This window comes from Amborella trichopoda, chromosome 8, assembly GCF_054954075.1.
Source record: "Amborella trichopoda isolate Santa Cruz 75 chromosome 8, AtrichopodaSantaCruz75HAP2 v2.0, whole genome shotgun sequence".
Lineage (NCBI taxonomy): Eukaryota > Viridiplantae > Streptophyta > Magnoliopsida > Amborellales > Amborellaceae > Amborella > Amborella trichopoda.
In genome coordinates this window covers 25,517,543-25,533,422 of record NC_142343.1, presented here as the reverse complement: position 1 = coordinate 25,533,422, position 15,880 = coordinate 25,517,543, and the positions used below count along the sequence as shown (strand labels likewise).

At 36.8% G+C, this 15,880-nt stretch overlaps 1 protein-coding gene and 1 pseudogene across 3 annotated transcripts in view; both read right to left on the bottom strand.

The window, feature by feature from the left end:
• The window catches only part of LOC18427388 (uncharacterized), a 107,591-nt gene that overhangs the window by 32,399 nt on the left and 59,312 nt on the right, over nucleotides 1–15,880 (bottom strand). Inside the window, exon 1 of one of the 2 annotated variants that reach the window (XR_002279838.2) lies at nucleotides 6,443–7,048. The exons of the other annotated variant lie outside the window; for it this stretch is intronic. The gene's annotated coding sequence lies outside the window, so the exon portion shown is untranslated. Of the gene's footprint in view, nucleotides 1–6,442; nucleotides 7,049–15,880 lie in introns of those variants that run through there. 2 annotated transcript variants of the gene reach the window in all.
• Nucleotides 10,586–13,884, bottom strand: LOC148780972 (protein FAR1-RELATED SEQUENCE 5 pseudogene; annotated as a pseudogene). The gene is made up of 4 exons (XR_002279809.2): nucleotides 13,749–13,884; nucleotides 11,335–13,603; nucleotides 11,135–11,209; nucleotides 10,586–10,999 (listed from the first exon to the last, which is right to left on the bottom strand). The product of XR_002279809.2 is annotated as a protein FAR1-RELATED SEQUENCE 5 pseudogene (transcript).

Genomic DNA, 15,880 nt, shown 5'->3' with positions numbered 1-15,880 from the left:
AAGAAAAAAGTAATAAGACTTAAGGAAATTTTTTGAACTCGCTTCTCTCGAAGCACAACATTCGACGGGGCAATCTGTTTGAACACATTTTTTAGCACCTTCCCCGATGCGAAATAAAGAGGAAGCAGGTCAATAAAGCCTAACAAAATAGTGGAACTATTGACAGTCTCAAAATCGCTCCATAACTGCTCAATATCTTAACAAGTACTCTAAAAGGCCACCTGCCAAGTTTCGTCGTAATCCAACATGTCTAAGGCAGTGAATACAAATAAACTGCTTCGAAAAATAGGCCTCTAACACCCTGAAATGGACTTTATAACTGGAACTAGATTTTCTATGCTTCAAATCACTGTGGGACTATCACCATTGGATTTGGTACAGTTAAAAACTCCTATGGGTCAACTTTCGGCTTAATCGGACACTCCAAGATAAAGTTATGGGCAAAAGATTGAAACAGGAAAGGCCGCACACTATTCCCGTGTGGCCACCCTACACTAAAACACCATTAAAGGTGGTTGTCTTCACAGTCATAAGCCGTGATTTTTGAGGCCCATACCTCACTCATCCCAAGTCGGATCGCTCTCAAATTTTGGGAGCGTGTTTGTTTCATCAAGACGAGCATTTCGATATGTGGTACGCCTCGTGACGACACCCGAGCAGGGAAAAAAGCTAAAAAGAAGTTGCCGATTCGTGAAGAAGTTGCAGAAAATTCAGCAACGACACGTCTCGCTCGAGTGGCCAAATCACGATGCTCGCACATCGGATCGACGCGAAACCAATTCCATTATGTGCGTAAGATTCAAGGTATCATTGGTCCGACCCCCGTACATGATGGACGGTTGGATTTTGCACATGAAGCCGATGAAGAGACTTAAATTCCGGTCGTCGAAATATTAGATTCCGGCCAAAACCCAAAAGTTGTGAAATCTTCGTTTGGGCTCCAAATCGCGTCTTGTTTGTTGCCACGCGACCGTGACGGCGTGCTCAGTGCATTATGATGAAGAAATCACAGAAAAATATCAAGGAACGAGTACATCATCGATCCAAAGTTTTCAAAAGTCATGTAAATTTCAAGTCTCATGATCGTGGCTTAAAAATGTGATCCATGGCTAGAAATTGGTTTCAAATCGATCATCGATCATTAATCGTCATGCCGAGCCCTATAAGAAAATGATCATCTTTCAATCAAACGGGCATCAGAGAAACCCTAGATCAGTCATGGAAGATCCCGTGAGTTCTGGGGTAGCAGTAGGGACCATTTCAGAATTTCATGAATTGTTTGGTAAGGGCAAAACAGTCATTTTGTATCCTATTTTCTCAATTCTTTTAATTTAAAAAACTATAATTATCATCAATTTAGATAGTTCTTTTGTATCCACCCATGTTCGGCTTAAGTTCATAGTGCATCTTAGAGAGAGAGAGAGAGAGGAGAGAGAAGAAAAGGGCAAGTACCCCTCATTAAGGTAATTTTCTCTCTCATCCTCTTTTCTCTCTCATCTATATTTCTCTCTCCTCTTTTCTCACTCATCATTATTTCTCTCTCCTCTTTTCTCTCCCATCTTTATCTCTCTCCTCTATTCTCTCTTATCTCTATTTCTCTATCCTCTTTTCTCTCTCATCTCTATTTCTCTCTTCTTTTCTCTCTCATCTCTATCTCTATTTCTTTCTCTCTTCTTTTCTCTCTCATTTATATCTCTCTTTCTTTCTCTCTCTTCTTCTTTGTCTATCTCTCTCTTTTTTTCTCTTCTTTCTCCTCGTCTTGATCTCTTTCTCTCTCTTCCTCCTCTGGTCTATTACGTCTATGTTCTTCCTTCTTTCCTTCATCCATCCATGGTGTGCCTCTTGCCTGGTATGATGCCTTCTTGTTTATGAGACACAAGTAGTGGGTCGGGTCCTAGCCTGAATGGCGGGTCGGGCCTTTGTCAAAATCCCCTCTCCCTCTCCTATCCCAAACGGCGAAAGTCCATTTCCATCTGTGCTCTCACTCTCGTCTTTCTTCTGTCCCAAATGGCGAAATCTTAGTGCAGCCTGAGTTCTCTCCTTTCTTCTGACCCAGACAGCAAAGCCCTGGCACTGGCTGTGTTTTCTCCTCTCTCCTTTCTCCTAACCCAGACAGTGAAGCTTGTGTTTTCTCCTCTCTCTTTCTCCTAACCGAAGCCCTGGTGCCACTTGTGTTTTCTCCTCTCTCCTTTCTTCTAACCCGAACGGTGAACCCCAAGCGCCGCCTGTGTTTTCTCCTTTCTCCTAACCCATACGGCGAAGCCCTGGTGCCACATGTGCCTTTCCTTCCCTCTTCTTCTGTCCAAGCAAACGGAGGTCCATTACCGTGTGAGTTTCTTCCTCCTTCCTATCTCATTGTCGTCTGTGTCTCTCTCCCACTTCCTTCTCTCTCTTACTCCTCTCTGCTCTTCTCTTGTTTCTTCCTCCTCTTTCTTTCTTCCTTATCATCTCTTATGCTCTTCTTTCTTCTTCTTTCTATTCATATCTTCTTCTTCTCTTATGGTCCTCTGTCTCACCTCTTTCTCTATTCCGTTTTATTTTCTCTTCTCTTCTCTTCTCCTTCTTTAATTCCCCTTATTTCCTTTCTTTTTTATATTCTCTTCTCTCTCTCTCTCTGATCCCTCTTCTTTCTTTTACTCTCTCGTTTGATCAAGAGGGGTTCAGACTAGCCTTGTAATGGTAGTCATGTCATATAGCAGTAATGTTGTTGTGCCGGTCATTGTTACTGTGCCCGCTTTATTGCCACGACAGATAAGCCATCATGTCAAGTTAGTCGGTATTGGTACGGTCGTCTAGTGGTAACTCTGTCGAGCTGGTCTGAGCTACCGAGCCCGTTTTACTACCATGACAAGTCAATTACCTACTAGTCAGGTCACTGTATCGGTCTCATCGCTCGATAAAAATCTTCTCACCCCAATCTTCATCCTCTCATTCTTCTCCTCTTTTGAATGTGCATGCCTGTGTACGTTCACCCAAATGCAAGGTGTGGTCCCTTGACCCACTTGTCTTGTAACATTTGCCATATGTGTGTGATTTCAGAAAAAGGAGAATATAAGCCAAGGGAGACGATTCCGAACCAGTTTTACAACTGGGGGGCTTTCTTCGTGATTTAAGAGGGCGCCCACGTGATCCAGCCCGAGTAAGTCTCGAACCCACCTTAAATTCCTCTCTCATCGGTTGGTAATACCTGTCCTTGTTCTTGAGCAAGGTTCTCGAGAGACAAGTCCTGGTTTCCCTAAAACCCTAGATACGCGCCTCCAGATCACCTAGATCCGTAGGGCGAGATCAAGGCACCTAACCAGCCATGACATTGCTACTCCATGTTTGAGGGTGGCGATTCCTAGCGCTGTTGGGACCCCATTCCTTCGCCGTCTCGCGCCATCTTTCCATCCTCTTCTCTTGTCACTTAGCTGAGGGTAGACCCAGCCTAGCACAGCTGTAACAGTCTGGCTGTCGAGCAGTATTGTCATCGTGCTAGTCCTAAGTACCATGCTCGTCTTGCTACCACTCTGAGTCGGTCACTGTCTAGCTATCATGCTAGTCTCATCCCTTCATCAAGTTTTCTTCTCTTTTCTATCTCTATTTGAAACTTCCACTTCATCATTCTCTCATATAACGAACATTGTCCTAAGACGAGGGTGGATCCCTTTGGCCCACTTGTCTTGAAAATTAACAATGTTAAAGCTGTGCAAAAAACAAGGTGATCACATGTCAAGGGAAGCAAATCCGAACCAGTTGAAGTAACTGGAGGGCTTTCTTCGTGATCTAAGAGGGTGCCCATGCGAGCCAACCCGAGTAAGTCTGGAACCAACCTTATATTCCTCTCTCATCGGTTGGTATACCTGCCCTTACTCTTGAGCAAGGTTTCCGAGAGAGCAATTTCAAATCCTGGGTTCCCTAAATCCCAAGATACATGCCACCAGATCATCTAGATCCGGAGGGCGAGATTGAGGCACCTAACCAGTCTCCATCACACAGCTTATATATGCGTGTAACTGGTTGTATGCCTCCTCTTGCGAACGATGTATATCTTTGATGGCTGTTTCTTTCCCTCGCCAAGCATTGCAATAGGATATTCACAGCCTATAATCTCGCAACAAATCATTCATGATTTCTGTAGCCTTGTAATGCACAGTGTCACTTAATTTATCCTTGATTAAAGATGCAATAAATTTTTATGACGCTCTTCTTTATATATCATTGCTTGTCTCAATATTACATGAGTGTTCTCTTTTCTATGTTTTGATGCTAAAAACATTCGTCTTGCCAAACTTTGAAGAATATATCTCCAATTTGCATCTATCACCCTTGCATTTTGCCCTTATGTGATACTAACAAGACGATAAGTGAAATGGTGCGCCATAGCGAACTTGCTAAAGGCTTTTCAGAAGTCTTCTAGATATTTAATTGTTGGTCTATACCGGTAAGTGCATCCTCTCATGAACTAAGCAACCTTGGTGCATTGCTTTGTTCAGAAATAGAAACCAAATCATTAGAGGATTGACGTCTTTGATTGCCCTTGTATTATGTGAAGTACTTGCACCTCTTTGTTCACTCCCATCTAATACATAAACCAAGATGTCATTCTTGCCTTCATGTGCATTCAACATTCTCTCAATATCATCGTCAATGAATAGATTTACAATAAATCTTCTATTTCTCGGGACAAAATACCTCAATGATATCAAATGTATATCTAGCGAGGAATGCTCTGCTACATATTTTCGCAGGTCATCTAACCTAGTTCTACTTTCAATCATAAATGTACATGCATCACCATCAATATAATCCAAAGTCCCATGGATATTTGATTGGAGTTCTCAACCAAAAATACAATAAATTAATCTTCTATCACTCATTTTCTTTTGTCCTATACAAGATTTGTAATAATTTACACCCCACAAATAAACAAACCCAAAAGAGTTAAAATCAAAATTGTTGCAATGGCAACAAGAAATGGAAGCAATTGTGATGCAAAGGAATTGCTTCAAGGAAATAATTGAGTATAGGTGTTCACACAAGCAATTCTTCAGTTAATATATACAATCATTGTCAAATGATCTAAAACCCATTTCCAAAGCACAATAATAAATTCATTCATCTGTTCTCTTCTAGTGAGTTCGCTTTCAACACTTTTTGTATTTCTACACAATGTGCATACAAATTTTTTTTTTTTTGAGAACTAACATATAATTAACTCTACAATGCGCATACAATTAGAATTATAAAATGGTAGAACTAAACAGAAATAAAATCCAATTAATATTTCTTATAGTCATTATACAACGGCTATCTCACCCTAATCTTCACTCTCGCCATCAACTTCATCCTATCTCACCCTAATTCTCACTCTAAGAATTATAAAATAGTAGAACTTAACAAAAATAAAGTCCAATTAATATCTCTTCTAGCCATTATACAAATGCTATCTCACCCTAATCCTCACTCTCAGTATCAATTCTCACTATACAACAAAGGTGTATGTTGAACCTTTGAAAATGAATAACATGCTTCCCATACAAAATTTATAGTGCTTATAAAGAGTAATTCTGGCAACTAGAATCTCATAGCATATTCATTTTTCATTTCAGTTGGAGAGAGAGAGAGAGAAATATGCTTCGTGATATGAAACAAGACCTCGATTTTATATGCTAAGCAAAATAAAAATATGCAAAGAGACCAAAAGATAATAATACAACAACATATCTTAATTATTTATGCCCGATTTAATCGATGTAATAGAACACTCAAGGAAGAAAAAGACAATGCGAGGATAGGAAGAAACTGGGACCTCCTCTTCCACAACATTCCCATTACATTCAAGAACTCTTTGAATACAATTACAAACCAATGCAATCACCCATAAAGAAGAAATAGTGCCTCCTCATAGGAAGATGGGGAGCAAGCAATCACCAAAATGACAAGATCAAATAATACCACGAAACTAAAAATAGAATATATCAATTTGGACTGGCATTGCTACTAAATTAGAACTTAAAAAGAAAAAACAATTTAGAGAAATGTCAATCCCAGAAAGATACAGAAAAAAACCAAAGCATTCATTGTCACTGCCGAATCAAATACAAAATTTCGAAGAACAATAACCAACCAACATATTCGAGCGATTTTATTAAATACAACAAATTTCGAAGAACAACAGATTCATTGTCAATGCCAAATCAAATACAACCCATCAACAGATTCATTATCAACGCCAAATCAAATACAACCTAACAATAGATTCATTGTCAATGCCAAATCAAATACAACAGAATTCATTGTCAATGCCAAATCAAATAACTCAATGCCAAATCAAATACAACGGATTAATTGTCAATGCCAAATCAAATACAACAAATTCGAACAATTTGTTTTATATTCGAGCAATTTTAATAAATAAATATGCTTTGTTTTATATGAAATAAAATAAATTAAAATTTACCTTAGAAGGGGCTGATTTGGGGTAAGCTAAAAATCAAAATAGGGCTATTGTGTTTGGGCTGGGATAGAGATTTTGAGAGCCCAATGGTATCTTTCATAGAGAGAGACGGAGAGAGCTCGAGCCTTAGCTTGGGCGTTCCTTCGAAGAGAGAGAGGAAGAGAGCTTTAACCCACAAGAGAGAGCGTGAGAAGAGGGGGCTCGGGCCGGAGAGAGAGAGCGTGACAGGAGGGGGCTCGGACTGGAGAGAAAAAACGAGAGATGGAGAGGAGCTCAGGCCATGAGGGAGAAGGCGTCGGGTGAAACAAAACTAACAGAAGGCGTAGAAAAGGGGTACGAAGAGAAAATGGTATTTTGGACCCTTTTTTACTTTTTTTTTGGGTTGGAGGGGTTTTTGCAAAGATAACTCATTGAAGGGAAAAAGATGAGAGAGAAAGGGTAGAAGGGGGTAAGTTGAGTGAATAATGTATATTGGGGGGGGGGGTTTATAATTTTCCCTGAATTTAATTCACTGCAAACTACTTCGAAAGTTGATCGACATCGGGAGCTTGAATAAGCTTTAAAAGGCTCTCCTTATGGACATTCAAAATTGTCCAAGATCCTCATCATAGAGAAACCAGACAACCCCCTTTATTGAATATATAAAAATAAAAAAGTTCATTGTGTTGTATCTGTTCTTTGTATTCATGCGCTTTGACTTCTTTATTCTTCTTAAATTAAAAATCCAAAAATAGGGCCAACGAGCAATCTGAGCCCTTTGGCCTGAAAGGGCCAGTTTAAAAGTGGCGACCTCAAATTGCCTATGTGCTTGACTTTCAACATTTCAAATGGGGATGCAAATTTGGAAAATAAGAATCTAAAGAAGTAGAATGTCAACATAACATTTAGGAAAAAATTGGAATATATATATATATATATATAGAGAGAGAGAGAGAGAGAGAGAGAAATAGAGAGAAATGATCCTATAGGATCAAAATAGTGGCTTGTCGTCTAACCGGCTTCCCACCAAGTTGCTGGTGTTTTCCTCTGCCTCTCTCTCTCTAAAATACTTTTTTGAAACTTCTGCTCGTCTTTGTGAAATCTCTGCCCCTCTCTCCCGCTCTCTTCTGTGAAAGAGAAATGCCCAAAACCTGCTTCCCCAAGCCCTAGCAGGGTTATTTTCTCTCGTTATAGTACTCTTTTACTCAAGGCAATCAAAGGTAGCCCGCTCTCTTCTCTGCGGAACTCTATGCCGCAAGCCCTAACAGAGTTACCACAACTACAAAGGCCGTTTTATCTCATGCTAAAGTGGAATATCTTGGTCTCTTTATTTCATATTGGGGGCTCGATTCATTTCTAATTTTTTGCATCACAAGGTTTGGATGTTATCTCCCTAGCAATAATTGGGTTTTTTTATTTGCCTTCTCTCTCTATCTACCTAAATCTCTTTTTTTCAAACGAATCAATACAAGAGATGGAGTTCATTTGCTTGATTCAAGTGGGAGATTTGGGGGATCGATTCATTGCCATTAGGTTTTTTTTTCATTTGGTTTTTTTGTTGCTTTCTCTTTCTCTAAGTTAATCTCTACTTATCTCTACCTAAAAGAAATGCTCTCTCTCTCTCTCTACAACATATTTTATTTCAAAATTGTAGGCATTTTTCACCTTGAAAGACAAGAATTTCAATTTGCAGTTTAAGTTTTTTCTTTTTCCTGATTTTTTTTTTCAAATTTCAAAGGCAAAAAGATTTTTGCAGGACTGTCTGGAACAAGGCGTGAGCACTTTTCCCCTCTCTCTCTCTTTCTTTCTCTAAGTTTCTCTCTCTAATATGAGTGTTTCTCCATCTCTCTCTTCCCCATATGAGCATTTTTGCCTTTGCCTTCTCTCTCTAACTCTCTCTGTCTCTCTGTTTCTCTCTATCTCTATGGGTTACTTTCCCATAACACATTCAAGTGAAACAGCCATCAAACCCCCTGCTGAAGAACCAAATCGAGAGAAGAAAAGAAAAGTCCTATAAATCAACAAAATGTAGTTAATTAAGTTGGATTTTTTGCATTAATGTAGTTTTTGGGGTTTGAATTTTTCCTTGAGCACTGCTGATTACTTTTTCCAATCAATAAGTTTTTCCATTGCAATATATTATTACCATGATAAATTATTGAAAATTATCTCCTATTTATGTTGATTTGCTTTGAAAATTTATTGTAAATTATGAGAATTTGCTAATTTGAAGCAATTGATGAGTTGGGATATTCATTCTCTTAAAATTTTCCTCGAGTATTGTTAATTATTTAACTGTTCTCTCTCTACATTATTCTTGTCAAGGGTTTACTGTATTTTCACTTTGGTAAATTTATGGTAGTGTTGGATTATTACTATTGATTTTCTTTGGTAGTTTGATGCTATGCAAATAATTGGGCTATTGGTAAATTGAAGCAAATGATGGGCTGTTGATTATTTCCTTTAATATTTCCATGAGTCATGTTGATTCTTTCCTCTCTCTATCAGATTATTCACACATGATGGGTAATTGTTTTTTTTGACTTTTGAATTTGAGAACTGAGTCGTGGTGAGCTAATTTCTATTTAGCTCAACGTTTTTGCTACAAATTTTGGGTTTCTTACAATTTAATTTTGAATCTAATGATGTGCTATTGTAAATTTGAAGCAAATTATGAGCTGTTGTTGCTTATAGTATCTAATCTATTTTTGTAATTTGATCTCAGTAGTTATGAAAAGAATTTCATGCTATTTGTTTTGTTACATGGATCTAGAGGAAGAGTGGTGGGTTAAATAGTTTAATACTTTGATGCTTTCTTTTTTCTTTTCTTTTTTTCGGTTTTTGCTAATTCGAATCAAATTATGAGTTGTTGCTATTTATTCCATTTACTTTTTCATAATTTGATCTTATTTATTGCTAATTTGCTAGTTTTTTATAAACTTTTTGGTTTTGTTACAGGGATCTAGAGTGAGAGTGGAATTTGCCGATGCTACAATTGCTTCAAATCCTTTGGATTTGATCAGTCGATCATTTCTTTTGACATATGGGCAACCACTGCTTCATTTTTTGTAGCCAAAGAGACTACAAAATATATCCTTTTATCTGTGTTTAAGCACGAGAAGTTACAATGTCATAGTGAGATGATTGCTCTTGCATGTGCACCCCACAAGGTACCAAACATAAGAAAATGATTACATGAGAAAAAACAAGCTTGAGATCACATTCCCTGTAAATTGTTTTCATGGTAATTCCGTTTCATATTAGCAATTTGTTTTACATTAGCAAATTATTTTCGCTGCTTAAATAATTTGTCTTTTAAAGTATATGTGTTTTTATGGTTGAATTGATGGATTTTGCCAATTGGTGATGATAATTTATTCTTTAAATGTAGTTTGATGCAACTACAATATTTTGTTCCCACCTTTTCGGTTGGATCCCCCTTTTTGTTATGCAGCTACTTATTGGGAGAGCCCAACTCAACATGTGATGCTCTCACTAAAGAGGGAGCAACACAAGACAACAAACAAGCGACTTTTTTCAAGCGCATTTTTTACCACATGGTCCCCATTTTTTGTATCTTAACTTCTTGCTTATATTTTAAATGTAAACCATTTTTTAGCCCCTTTGCAAGTTTTTATATAGAGCAATCTATTTGTGGGTAGAGATCTACATTGTAATTTCCTATAGATGGATTTATGGATTTATATAGAGCAATCTATTTGTGGGTAAGGAACTAAATTGTAATTTCTATCTTGATGTATCGCCTTTTCAAGGGTTTGTAAATGACATTAGCAATTTTTCCATGCGCACATACTCTTATAAGCGATACATAGTGAATGTGTCTGGTGTAGACTTCATCATAAGCATTTCTTCATAGACTTGCAGGGAATATTTTGGCTTCCTTGCATGTTCAGCCAAGGGGAAATGAGTGAGATAGGGTTCCTATTTAGACAACACCTAAGCTAACAAATTAGGACACCTGATTTTCTAGTTTTTTTACAATTAGACAACCCATAAGCTCATCAAGTCAGCGATGCAAAGATGATCACTATTCACATTAGAATCAATTAAAAATGTGAAATAGCTTGCAATCTCTCTCTCTCTCCCTCTCTTTCTCTCTCATGCTATATTGTATAATACATTGTTGCATTGCTGATAAAAGTCACATTTTCACATCTGTCGACTTTCAATAAACAAGAAAAGATTTGTGCACAAGTACATTCATAAAGTCCCCTTCTTCTTCACCATTCTCAGCATTAACCAAATACTCTACTGACCCATAACTCGTAAAGGGGCTCAAAAAATACTCCATTCATCCTTTGGATTTCTAAGCTTAGTGGTTCTATACAAAAACCCGTAAAGGGGCTCAAAAAAAGCTTTACATCAAAAATATAAACAAGAAATTAATATACAAAAAATTGAGGGACCATGTGCTAAAAAATATACCGTATTTGTTGCTTTGTGTTGCTCCCTCTTTAGCGAGAGGATTGGATGCTGAGTTGGCTATACCAATGACTACTTCCATAACAAAAGTGGGACTCATCCACAAAGGTGGTAACAAAATGTTATGGTTGCATCAAACTGTAAGTAAATCAAAATTTCATGGGCAGAATAAATCATAGATATATATAAAAGAAATGATTATATGAAACAAAATATATTTAACTAGCTTGCACGTATGCCATTGGGAAGAGTACCATAATAATAAAATCTTACCTAAAAGGCACCACTATAATCTTGAATCATAGCATTCGAGGATTTATCTGTGCGCATGACATCTATCATTGAAATCTGTAAAGTAAGTTAGAAAATAAAAGACCTTTTCATACCACTGGTGAAAGTAAGAAGAAAGTAGACAGAGAGAGTACAAGTACAAAATAATCAATATCTTACCCCTGTAAGCTGTGAATCATTACCTGTTGACAATGAATAAGTACGCGAATTATGTCCCACTTTGTTGCACATACGACATGTAACAAGCTTCCGCGGCGACTTCTCTACTGGTGATTTGATTCTTGTGGTCGAAGGGCGGCCCTTTGTTGTTGTCAGTAATGGATTTTGCAGTATAACATTACTTGCTAAACAATCTTGATTTATTTCACTTGTTGTCATAGTTATTCCCAAGTTACTTGCATTGCCCATAAGGCAAACTTGTGATGCATTTTCAATACTTTCCTCATGAATAGCTCTTTTCCTCGATTCTTGAAATCCTAACAACACCACATCAAAAACACGTGCAGATTTCGCCCCAATCCCTGCAAGGTTAATTGCTTCGTGACTTAAATAGTTGAATCGTGAGAATAGAGAATCCATGGAATTTCCCATCGCTCCTTTTCTGTGCTCATTTACTATAGTCCATTTCTTGGCATTCCTTGTCCATCGCTTCAAAATATATTAGGATGGAATTTCTTGAACATGCTCACAATGGAAAACTGCTAATATATGTTTACAAAGAAACCCGGAAAACTCAAAACATTTTGCAGCGACAAGTTGCTTGTGTTTTAGAGGCATCAAATACAACTATATATTCTTTGTTATTTTTTTGATATGTTGTCAACTTGTATGTGTTGATGAAGCCATCCTCAATTTTCTTTGCCACAATTGATATCACTTCATCCAGTTCCTTTTGAAACTTAAGGAACACTGTCCTGGTATAAGCATCTGCTGCTTGTTTCTCCATAGGTAGTCTTGTGTTCAAAGTTGGTGTAGAGTAAGAGGTGACTTAATCTAAATAGGATTCATCATTGTACCGGTGATCGAGGGCCTCTTCATATTTAAGAACAAATTCTTGCAAGGTAGTTTGAGAGTTAAGAAACCCGTGAAAAAAATGGTTCATACTTCCACTTCGCTGGATAGTAGAGCAATTTGTAAAGAATGTACCACGCAAATAGACTGGTATCCATTTTTGTCGAATATCATATAACGATGCTAACCAGTTATTTTTCTTTAGCTCATACTTATCAAAAATTGATCTCCATGAACTCTCGAACTCTTCAATTGTATCGGTCCAATTAATACAATTAAGGAACTCCCTAACAAAAGTAAGATGTTTTACGCAAATGCTACCTAACTTCTCGTTGACCTTTTTTAAGATGTACCATTTGCAAAACAGTGGACACTGTTTGGGAATGAATACATGAGCAATAGCTCCTTGCATGGCCTTGTCTTGGTCGATGATTATTATAATTGGATGTTTACCATTCATTGCTAAAAGCCATCTCTCAAATAGACAAATAAATGACGATTCGGTTTCATCTCCCAAAAGTGCACAACCAAATAAAGTAGAACTTGTATGGTGGTTGACTCCTGTAAATGGGGTAAAAGGCATTTTAAACCTATTTGTCTTATAGGTTGTATAAAAAATCACCTCATCCTCAAAACATAGATATGCATTCCTTGACCTAGCATCAATCCAAAAAATATTTGCTAAATGGGCCATCATCAGTTACATCAATTTCATAAACGAATGAAGGATTTTCACTTTGCATGCGCTTTAAATAATTTAAGAGCAATTGAGCATTATTGTCAAGGATTTTCTTTTTAAGCTTTCTAAGCTCATTTCTACAATCACGATCCATTAGGCCTAAATTAAAGTCTCCACCAGACACTACTCTAAAGACATTCATAATCTTATTAGTAGGAATCCCGACTTTATGAAAAGTATCAATAATACTTCTCTTACATTCAGAAACAGCCTGATGCGATCGGAGACGATGCACCTTACTTGAGCTCACAAATACATGATTGTGGTTCTTGTCAAATCGTGTAACAACCCACTTGTTAATACCTTTCTTCCATATTTTCATCATTGCTTTGCAATCAACTCTTGTGTGTTGGAACTTCTGAGTAGGTTTTCCACTATCAACTTTCTTTGAACAAAATCCTTCTCTTGAACATAGAAATTTACGAGCACGCACGACCCCTTCATGTGATTTTTTTGTATTTCCCATGCGCATGCTAAATCACATTTGCCTCGCATATTCATTATAGAATAATTTTACTTCTTCCTCAAGTGAAAATTCTATACCCACAAATGGTTCACAAGCAATATTTCCTTCATTTGGATAGCTTCCCAATCTTCCATTTTCATCTTCCTCACTGCAAGTGTTTATAGCACAAAAAACCATCATTACTGCTCCCTTTTGCATGTGATTCCACTAGTTCATGTACACTTTTTACAGGTGCCTGTTGCCATTCAAATGATTGGTCAGACTTCAATACAAGCAAAAAAAGATTGGTCAAATTTCAACATGAACAAAAAAACTAACCAATTTTTTTTGTATTTCCCATGCGCATGCTAAATTGCGCATGCGCATGCTAGATATTTCACCTTGATAGAACTATCGATTTCTTCCGCATTGGCACCATACCATAAGGAATGATCCTCAATGGTTGCCTCCATGGTAAGGAGGAAACCCCATCACTTTTTGGTATCTCTTTCTGGCTCAGCAGCATGGAATGAGAATGACAAAAATGACTTATCATGTGTCATATTCTATTCCACCACAATAATAACAGGCTCAATATAGAACAGGATAAAAAATCAATATCAACGGGTATGGACGACAAGGGCTCAATGAAAGTGATTTAATACATGTCATTAGATGAAAAAGAGAGCTAAAATTGAGAATATAGAAATATTAAAGGATACAATTACAGTCTAATTTGAGAGCAAAAACAAAAAGAGTTATATGTTCCATCATGTTTTAAAGTAAAAAGCATTGCTAATGAGAGGATAGACAGAAAAGAAGCATTAGCATGTTTAACAATACTCAAGGAAAATTTCAAAAGAATAAATATCCCAACTCATCAATTGCTTCAAATTAGCAAAACCCCATAATTTACAATAAATTTTCAAAGCAAATCAACAGAAATAAGGGATCCATCCAAAAAGGTGGGAACTCAATTTTGTGGTTGCATCAAACTGCATTTAAAGAATTAAAATATCATCACCAATTGGAAAACTCCATCAACTCAACCATAAAAACATACATACTTCAAAAGACATTATTTGAGTTGCGAAAAATAATTTGCTAATGTGAAACAAAATGCTAATATGAAACTGAATAACCATGAAAACAACTTACAGGGAATGTGATCTCAAGCTTGTTTTTTCTCATGTCATCATTTTCTTATGTTTGGTAACTTACTTGTGGGGTGCACATACAAGAGCAATCATCTCACTATGACATTGTAACTTCTCGTGCTTAAACACAGATAAATGGACATAATTTGTAGTCTCTTTGGCTACAGAAAATGAAGTAGCGGTTGCCATATGTCAAAAGAAATGATCAACTGATCGAATCCGAAGGATTTGAAACAATTGACACATCGGCAAAAATCCTTGTAACAAAACAATTAACATCAAAAAGTTTATAAAAAACTAGCAAATTAGCAATAAATAAGATCAAATTATGAAAAAGTAAATGGAATAAATAGCAACAGCTCATAATTTGATTCAAATTAGTAGCAGCCCATCATCAACTTCAAATTAGCAAAAACCCAAAAAAATAAAAGAAAAAAGAAAGCATCAAAGTATCAAACTATTTAACCCACCACTCTTCCTCTAGATCCCTATAACAAAACAAATTGCGTCAAACTCATTTCATAACTAGCACTACTGAGATCAAATTACAAAACTAGATTAGATACTATAAACAGCAACAGCTCATAATTTGCTTCAAAGTTGCAATAGCACATCATTAGATTCAAAATTAAAATGGCAAGAAACCCAAAATTTGCATCCAAAAATTTGCAGCAAAAGCGTTAAGCTAAATAGTAATTAGCTCACCACTGATTCAGTTTCTCAAATTCAAAAGTCAAAGAAATAGCATTAACCCATCATGTGTGAATAATCTGATAGAGAGAGGAAAGAATCAACATGGCTCATGGAAAAATTCAAGGAAATAATCAACAGCCCATCATTTGCTTCAATTTAGCAATAGCCCAATTATTTGCATAGCATCCATCAAACTACCAAAGAAAATAAATAGTAATAATCCAGCACTACCATTAATTTACCAAAGTGAAAGAACAGTAAACCCTTGACAAGAATAACGTAGAGAGAGAACAATTAAATAATTAACAATACTAAAGGAAATTTTCAAGAGAATAAATATGCCAACTCATCAATTGCTTCAAATTAGCAAATCCCCATAATTTACAATAAATTTTCAAAGCAAATCAGCAGAAAGAGATAATTTTCAATAATTTATCACGGTAATAGTATATTGCAATGAAAAACTTATTGATTGGAGAAAGTAATCAGCAGTGCTCAAGGAAAAATTCAAACCCCAAAAACTACATCAATGCAGAAAATCCAGCTTAATTAACCACATTTTGTTGATTTACAGGACTTTGCTTTCCTTCTCTCGATTTGGTTCTTCAGCAGGGGGTTCGATGGGTGTTTCACCTGAATGTGTTATAGGGGAAGTAAACCCAAAATTGCCAGTGCCCTCTCCA